Genomic DNA, 7,892 nt, shown 5'->3' with positions numbered 1-7,892 from the left:
ATTACCTTCACAAAATGGTTTATCAGAAAGCAAACGGATCACAGAGGAGTAGTAAAAAGACCTTTTTTAATCACTAAATTTCCAAAAAACAAATGTTCTAGATCCACACAGAGAACATAATGTTTCAAACAAATCCAGTGGACATCCTCTACATTTTCGTATATCTTTAACACAAACATCAGCTTCATTTCCAACCCTAAGCAGGCCAAACCTTGAAGCTGACTGAGGCCATACAAAATGTGCATTACTGTGCATACAGAATCACCACCTGCCTGACTCACAGAAGTCATGCAGTTAACAGTACTATCCATTTTTTTGTTTTGTTTTTTTTGCTGGACGTTACTCTAACATTCCACTACTTTCCAAAATTCCCAGTTTAGATTGGATTAGTCTAACAAACACTTTTGTTTATGAGAAAAGAATCTCTGGTCTTTAGATTGGAATGTATTATGTGTAACTTTCAGCGTTTTATGTGAAGACTACATGGACGAGACGCTACAACAGACCATAACAAACATAACATGACAAACGGCCAAGAGCCCAGTTTTTAATGGCGCAGCCATGGAATTAAATCTTAATTTTAGTCTTGATGACTTCAAAAAAAAACATTTTTTTTGGACATCATCCTTTGATCTTCTTTCCTTTTTTCCAATGACTTTATTATTTTTCGTTTTATTACTTTAGAATTCATAATTATTACTTTATTAGATTTTAGTTTAGTTAGTCATATTTATTTTACCCCTACCACATTAAAAACCTTTGCTTTCAAATATAATGTTGCCAGCTTTCTGCAAGTAGTATCGGCCTTGTCCCTTGCAAGAAAATCCTATTTACAAGCCCAATACAAGACCACCAGATTAGGACACTAATACTTGCTGTGACAAGCTGAATTACAAAGGCAAGGTCACATAATTCTATACAACAGTGTTTTCTTGGCAATAAAACTCCTCTTATACCAGTCAGATTTGATACCATCATCTCAAATCACTGTCCAATCCCAGTACCACTATACTGAGCCAAGGGATGACTTACTCTATCAGTCCAGACAGAGGCTGCTTGGTTGGTTTATTTGTGAGCTTTAGTTTATCTGACTCTCTTCGTGTGTGGCTGGAGAATAGGTACATTTGCCCAGTCTGTGTGTGTACAGAAGATTGGTAAGGTGTTCCAGGACTCATGTGGCTTTTTGTTTCTGGTTGCTGTTGCTGTCTGTGCTCTCCAGACTTGGCTGTACAGCAGGCTGTTGCTCTTTCAGCCGCAGGTGGCGTGGTTTCACAGGCAACGCGATGGCCAGCAGTATACAGCCTATGTGGATGCAGAAGTACCATGACCTACAAAGTGATGGAGACAGTAGAATGACAATTCACGAATGAAAAAAAAAAAGTTATGCATTTTTAGTATCTATTTTTGTTTGTCCAGCCCACCTGTAGAACTTGAGCGAGGGACCCACAGAAAGCAGAACGAAGGGAACCACTGTGTAACAAATGGCTATCTGTGTCGCCGCCCATGTGATGACATCATACACAAACTTGAGAGTTGGAGAACCTAAGAAGTACGGTCTTACATTGTGTCTCACCTGAAGGGGAATAGGGAACATGACACAAAAAAAATGGATGAATAACAACCCTCAAAATTCCAAGCATTGATATTCATGATTTATTATTTTTTCAGGGAGACATTAGTGATTCAAAAAAAATAATAATGATAAATTAATGTAAATTGCAAATTGTAACCAATCATTTTTGATACTTTTTTCCTTGAAATTTTGGTATTCATAACATCATTTAGCATGCAAATACATTTGAAAATGTATCTATATATATATATATTTCAATAAAGTCTTGAAAAGTAAATATTCCACGATCTGACCATTTGAATACTATAATAAATATTTATATCAAAGCACATTTTAAATATAATGTATTCATTTTAATATCAATTCTTTTAAAAATATATTTTGCTATATAAATAATAAACACCTGAGAAAAATTAGAAGAGTTGTACCATTCAATAAATAAGCTCCATCTGTGTGAGAACAACAGAAACAAGTCTGACCCTTAATGCCCAGTGTTGCATTTTCTCCATGCTTTGAAAATGGAAACTCGATGCATGTTCAGAATTTTAGGGCATGCAAATCCTTACCCAGTACTAGACATGTAGAAGCAAACTGTTAAAAAATACTTGACATGAAGTACTTACTTTGTGAATATGTATAATAAACTTATTCCAAAAGTGCTGTGTCAGCTGATTAGCCAGATGTGTCAATTAAAGTGCATTTTTCTCCACCAAAACTGTTGTGTTATATTACATTTCAGAGTCTCAGCTACAGTGTAGTTTTTACTCACATCTCGTACAAATTAGGTGTTATTTAATTGCTTTATACAATTGCTTTATAATGTCATAAGTAGTATTTCATGTATTGTCTACCCTTCTTCTTTTGCCGGATATCATTTAACAAAAAATAAATAAATATTAATAAAAGTCCCTATATTCTTTATGGCAAAGCAAATGGCAAGATTACATGAAAGGGACAGGAATATTCCCTATGTGAAGTGCACTTTATGTTTGGTGAATGTGATGTCACTCACAGCTCTGGCTGCAAGAGTGATGACGATGCCAGTGAGGAAGGTGAGGTAATAGCCTGGGTAAGCCCCGTGCCACATGGCTGACAGCAGGAAGGTTGCAGCAGTGGGGTTGTAGGGACAACGTTCATAACACACCCTACAAGACAACACACAATAAACAATATACAACAATCATGCTAACATAAAAATAAAATGCGAAAGGAAATGATTCTTCATCTTTTCATCTAATGCTTACACTTATTATAAGTTGTTAGTCTGTTTGCTTATGATGACAACATGTTAAAGGGATAGATCACCCAAATATAAAAAATTCTGTCAATACTCCAAACCCGTAAGACCTTTGACATGAGGGTGAGTAATTAATGACAGAATTTTCATTTTTGGGTGAACTATCCCTTTAATTACTGCAAAACTGGATAATTGTGAAAAATCACCAGTAGATGGAGCAATCTCACACAGAGATTACTGAGACCTGTGATGATACTCCTCATTCAATCTAGGACACGCATTATTTTTAAACAAGCACTGCATTTTTCTAATTATGAAGGTAGAGGAGTGACAGGTTACAGTACTATTCAAAAATATATATATTTTTTTTAAAGCAATTAGTATTTTATTCAGCAAGGAAGCATTAAATTGATCAAACTTTATAATGTTATATTTGTACTTTATAAAGTAAATTTTTAAACATATTAAAGTGGAAAATTATTTTAAATGGTAATGATATCTCCCAATGTAACTGTTTTAACAGTAGTTTTGATTAAATAAATGTAGCCTTGGCAAATACAAAAGACTGCTTTCAAAAGCATAAAAAATCTTACAGACCACAAACATTTGAATGGTAGTGTACAACAGCAAAATGTGCTCTTCCTGTTCTTACCTTTTAAGCCAATGTGCTGTTTGAATGTTCCAGTTATCCAGGAATACCTTAAAGCTGGTGGCAAGCTAAAAATATAAGAGTTTACTGATTATAACACTTCTGATTCACTCAGAGGGGAAAAAACCAACGTAACAAGCATCTGAAACTGACCTCTATATTCATGATCCTGAGGTTAGAAATGAGATCCCATCGAGGCAAACCATTACTGTCATAGCCATTAAATCCAAATCCTGCTGCGTTATTGATGGCATCAGCTATTTAGAAAGACAACATGAGTGTCAAGATACTCACATCAGAAATAATAAATGTTATGAAACCCAGAATACATAGCAACCAGTTTGTTTCTACCTTTGTAGGTGTAAAGTGTTTGAATGAAGCAAGTATGTAATTTCCAAATTAGGAATTCAGTGAATTATGAAAACGCTTGATGTAGTGTTTCAAAGAAGCCTGTAATAAAATGTACAATAAACATCGGTAGAATTTTCTTCTTGCTATGTCAAAACCTACTACATGAATTGAATATCTGCACACAAATATGAGTTTTAGTTCCATCTTTTGTCTGAAGAGGGCAGTAAAACACAAGCCATATGGACCAAGGCTGTGTTGTGTAAGATGTTGATCCCAATTCAAATGTGTCACACAACCAGTCTGCACAACAGAGGATGGATGATGCATCCTAATGTGCAATTAATCATGCCCGAGGTACAGCATAAATGATAATGATGGAACGTGAAAGACAAACTACTGCTCGTGCTTGATTGAATTATTCTTTCCAGTATGGTTCAACAGACACATATGTAACACATTAGGGGGAGAGAAAGGATGATTTGGAAATAGGAAAACAGACTAATAAAAGAAGTGTCATGCCTGTTTAAAATGAGGGGTCACTTATTTTTGTGAGGGGAATAAGACATGATCAATCTGCAAAAACTCTTGACTAGCCTGAGATTTTATAAATATACACACATACATACAGTTATCAGGCTAGTCAAGTCTTTTTCTTTCTCAGACTGATCATGTCTTATTCCCAATATCTTTCAATAAAGATCAAAACAGGAAAAGGAGAGAGAAATCTAGCTAGATGGGAAGAGAAGGAGAGGCAGGAAGTCCACGCACCCAAAGTCCAAACAAAGTAGTATTTAGGCCGGGTGGTCAGCATGGACAAATACAGGTAGACCACCTGAGCATAGAAGGGTGTGGTGGCAATAAAATCATCATCAACGTTACGCTCCACAGGACAGACTTTGCAGACGGAGAGAAAGACCAGCAGAGAGATGAAGCAGGTGCCAGTTTCCGGATGACCTCTGTCTGTTGAGAAACAGAAATGCACAAACTGATATGAACCTGAAACAGGCCAGTCATATGCAACTTAATAGTTTTGAATAAAACAGAGATAATATACACTACTGTTCACTGTTGGGTTCAGTGCATTTTTGAAAGAAATTAAAGGGATAGTTCACCCAAAAATTAAGATGCTGTCATTAATTACTCACCCTTTTGTCATTCCAAACCTGGAAGACCTTCGTTCTTCTTCGGAACACAAATAACAATATTTTTGATGCATTCTGAGAGCTCTCTCCCTCCCATAGACATCAAGGATCCTTAGAAACATAGCAAGGACATCATTAAAATAATCCATGTGACATCAGTGGTTGAACATAATTTTACGAAGCCACGATAATACTTTTTGTGCACAAAGAAAATAAAAATAGCAACTTTACTCAACAATTCGTCTCTTCTGCGTCACCCTATAGCGCCATTTTGTAAACAACGAATGCTGTTCTGTGTCAGGAGCACTGCACGCGGATACACTGTTTACACTGTTTTCTCTTTGATCTGAATGGAAACAACGTATCCGTGTACATACGTTGCATATGTTGTTTATGTATGTGATACTCCTAAATGGCGCTATAGGGTGAGAGATGAATTGTTTAATAAAGTCGTTATTTTGTTTTCTTTGCTCACAAAAAGTATTCTCGTAGCTTCATAAAATTACGGTTGAACCACTGATGTCACATGGATTTTAACAATCTCCTTGCTACGCTTCTGAGCCTTGATCGTGTAAGAAACTTGCTGTATATGGGAGGGTCAGAGAGCTCTCGAATGCATCAAAAATATCTTTATTTGTGTTCGAAGATGAACAAAGGTCTTACAGGTTAGGAACCATATGAGGGTGAATAATTAATGACAGAATTTTCATTTTTGGGTGAACTATCCCTTTAATACTGTTGTTCAACAAGGAGGCATTAAATTTATAAAATATGAGAGTAAAAAAAAAGAGTGCTAAAGATTTCTATAGCAAATAAATGTTCTTCTTTTGAATTTTCTTCTTTATATATATTATACTGATATATATATATATATATATATATATATATATATATATATATATGATATATATATATATAGGCTATCACAGTTTCCACAAACATATTAAGCAGTACAATGCCGTTTTCAACATCAATAATAATATGACATTTTCCTGTGACCACTTAATCAACATAAGAGTGATTTCTGAAGAGTCACGGGACTCACAAGACTGGAGTAATGGCTGCTGAAAATTCAGCTTCACCATTAAAGGACTAAATTACATTTTAAAACAACAAAATAGAAAACCGTTATGTTAAATTACTAATATTTATTTAATAATAATTGCTGTTTTTACTGCATTTTTGATAAAACAAATGCATAATATGTTACCCCAAACTTTTTAATGGTAAACATATAAGCTACTTTTGACATGAATTGGTGTGTAATGTGAAACAATTTCAAACAAACATTTGGTGAAGGGTCGTTCAGTCTGCTCTTGCCATTGACTTTTCCTTTGGTCTCAAGGTCTCTGTGGCGATAGGGGGTGCCCTCGATGAAGGCTATGTAATCGTTATAAGAGCAGGTGGGACCAGCCAAAATCCCCATGAAATTACAGTTGTAACTGAAGTACTCCAATAAACTGGGCATTCGTCTGAATAAAAACACAGAGGAAAAGTAGATTTTAGAATTGCATTAGAACAAAACTAACATCACGTCTAGAAGAGAGACTTGAGATTGCAGTTTTAAATATAAAGGGCAATGCAACTAGTTTTTAAGACCACAATCACACACAATCAAAAACTACATTCCTTAATTTAATTTTGTCTTTGTATTATCAATATTTTAATAATAACAGTCTTTTTAGTCTACATACCTTATGGCCAACAGTTTTTGACTTTGGTTTAGTTGATCTTCTTTCCTTGCCATTCCTATGAAACATACACACACAAAAAATATATCAATACCAACACCATCAATCCATAATAAACATCCCAGATAATAGATATAGATAGTAGATAAAGCTTCAGTCCACATAGAAAGGTAACTGCAAGGAAATGGAGCAGTATATTATTCAAAATGTATCCCTTTTTGGTTTTCCACATAAGAAATGAGTCATCTGGGTTTGGGATGATGGAATGATGATGGCAGACTTAAGTTTTTGGGTGAACTATTCCTTAAATATAATTTAGTGGGAAATCCTAATGTTTGCATGATTTGAGCACAGTGGATGTGCTTGTGGAAGCTTGTGAGTTTAGTCTTACACTCCCTGGCCTCCCTCTGATTTACAGAAGTAATTAGAGAGGGGAGAAATGTGCTGTAAATTGACTTGGCTCAGAGTTCATGTAGTCGACTCATGAGTCTCCTTTGCCTCAGTTGTTTGTCTTCCCGCACGATAAGACAAGGCAGGGTGACCCAGGGTAAGTGGCTTGAATAATTTTTGTTGTTTTATTGCCACTCTCATGCATATAACAAGACGAGTCACTTAAAATGTTTTCATTATGGTTTATGCCCAACTCAGTGAGCAGCAGCAGTGCAGAGACAGAGCTTCACCCATGTCCCAGAGCTAGTGATGAGGGTCAGCAAGGACTTCTATGGGGGACTTTGTCCTATTAGTGTCCTAGGGAATATCAATGACGGGTTATTCGGGGCAACAGGTGAGTGAAACCACTTTATAAGCTTACATACAATTTATGTTACAAAACATGTAATTTTATATCACAGTTACAGAATATATCACAATATCTGTACTGGAAATCAATGAGAACTGCTTCATATAACCACATGGTAATGCCCATTTCTGGATAATCCACTGAATTAAATACTTTCCAAATGAAAGGGGCTTCATCTCATTTGATTATGTTCTATATTTATCTAGACTATGATGAAGAATAAAAGACACGATTATTCATAACAAATGAATGATATGTCCGACATCAGTGCAAAAAAAGCATCATGTTATGTAATATAAACTAAAAAAAAAGACGCAAAACCATAAAACTAATATTAAAAATCAATAGTTAGGTCTTAAAACTGATAGCTAGCACATTTGTGACAGCACATAATTTTTTTTTTAGTATTATTGCTACACCCATTTATAACAAATTCTTCCAGCCCTGACT

At 35.2% G+C, this 7,892-nt stretch overlaps 1 pseudogene; it reads right to left on the bottom strand.

Moving 5' to 3' along the window:
* Positions 1-49: 49 nt before the first annotated feature.
* LOC109112772 overlaps positions 50-7,892 on the bottom strand; it is a 29,028-nt pseudogene continuing 21,185 nt past the window's right edge.

This window comes from Cyprinus carpio, chromosome B20 (genome assembly GCF_018340385.1).
Source record: "Cyprinus carpio isolate SPL01 chromosome B20, ASM1834038v1, whole genome shotgun sequence".
Taxonomy (NCBI): domain Eukaryota; kingdom Metazoa; phylum Chordata; class Actinopteri; order Cypriniformes; family Cyprinidae; genus Cyprinus; species Cyprinus carpio.
This window is presented reverse-complemented; position numbering and strand designations above follow the sequence as displayed.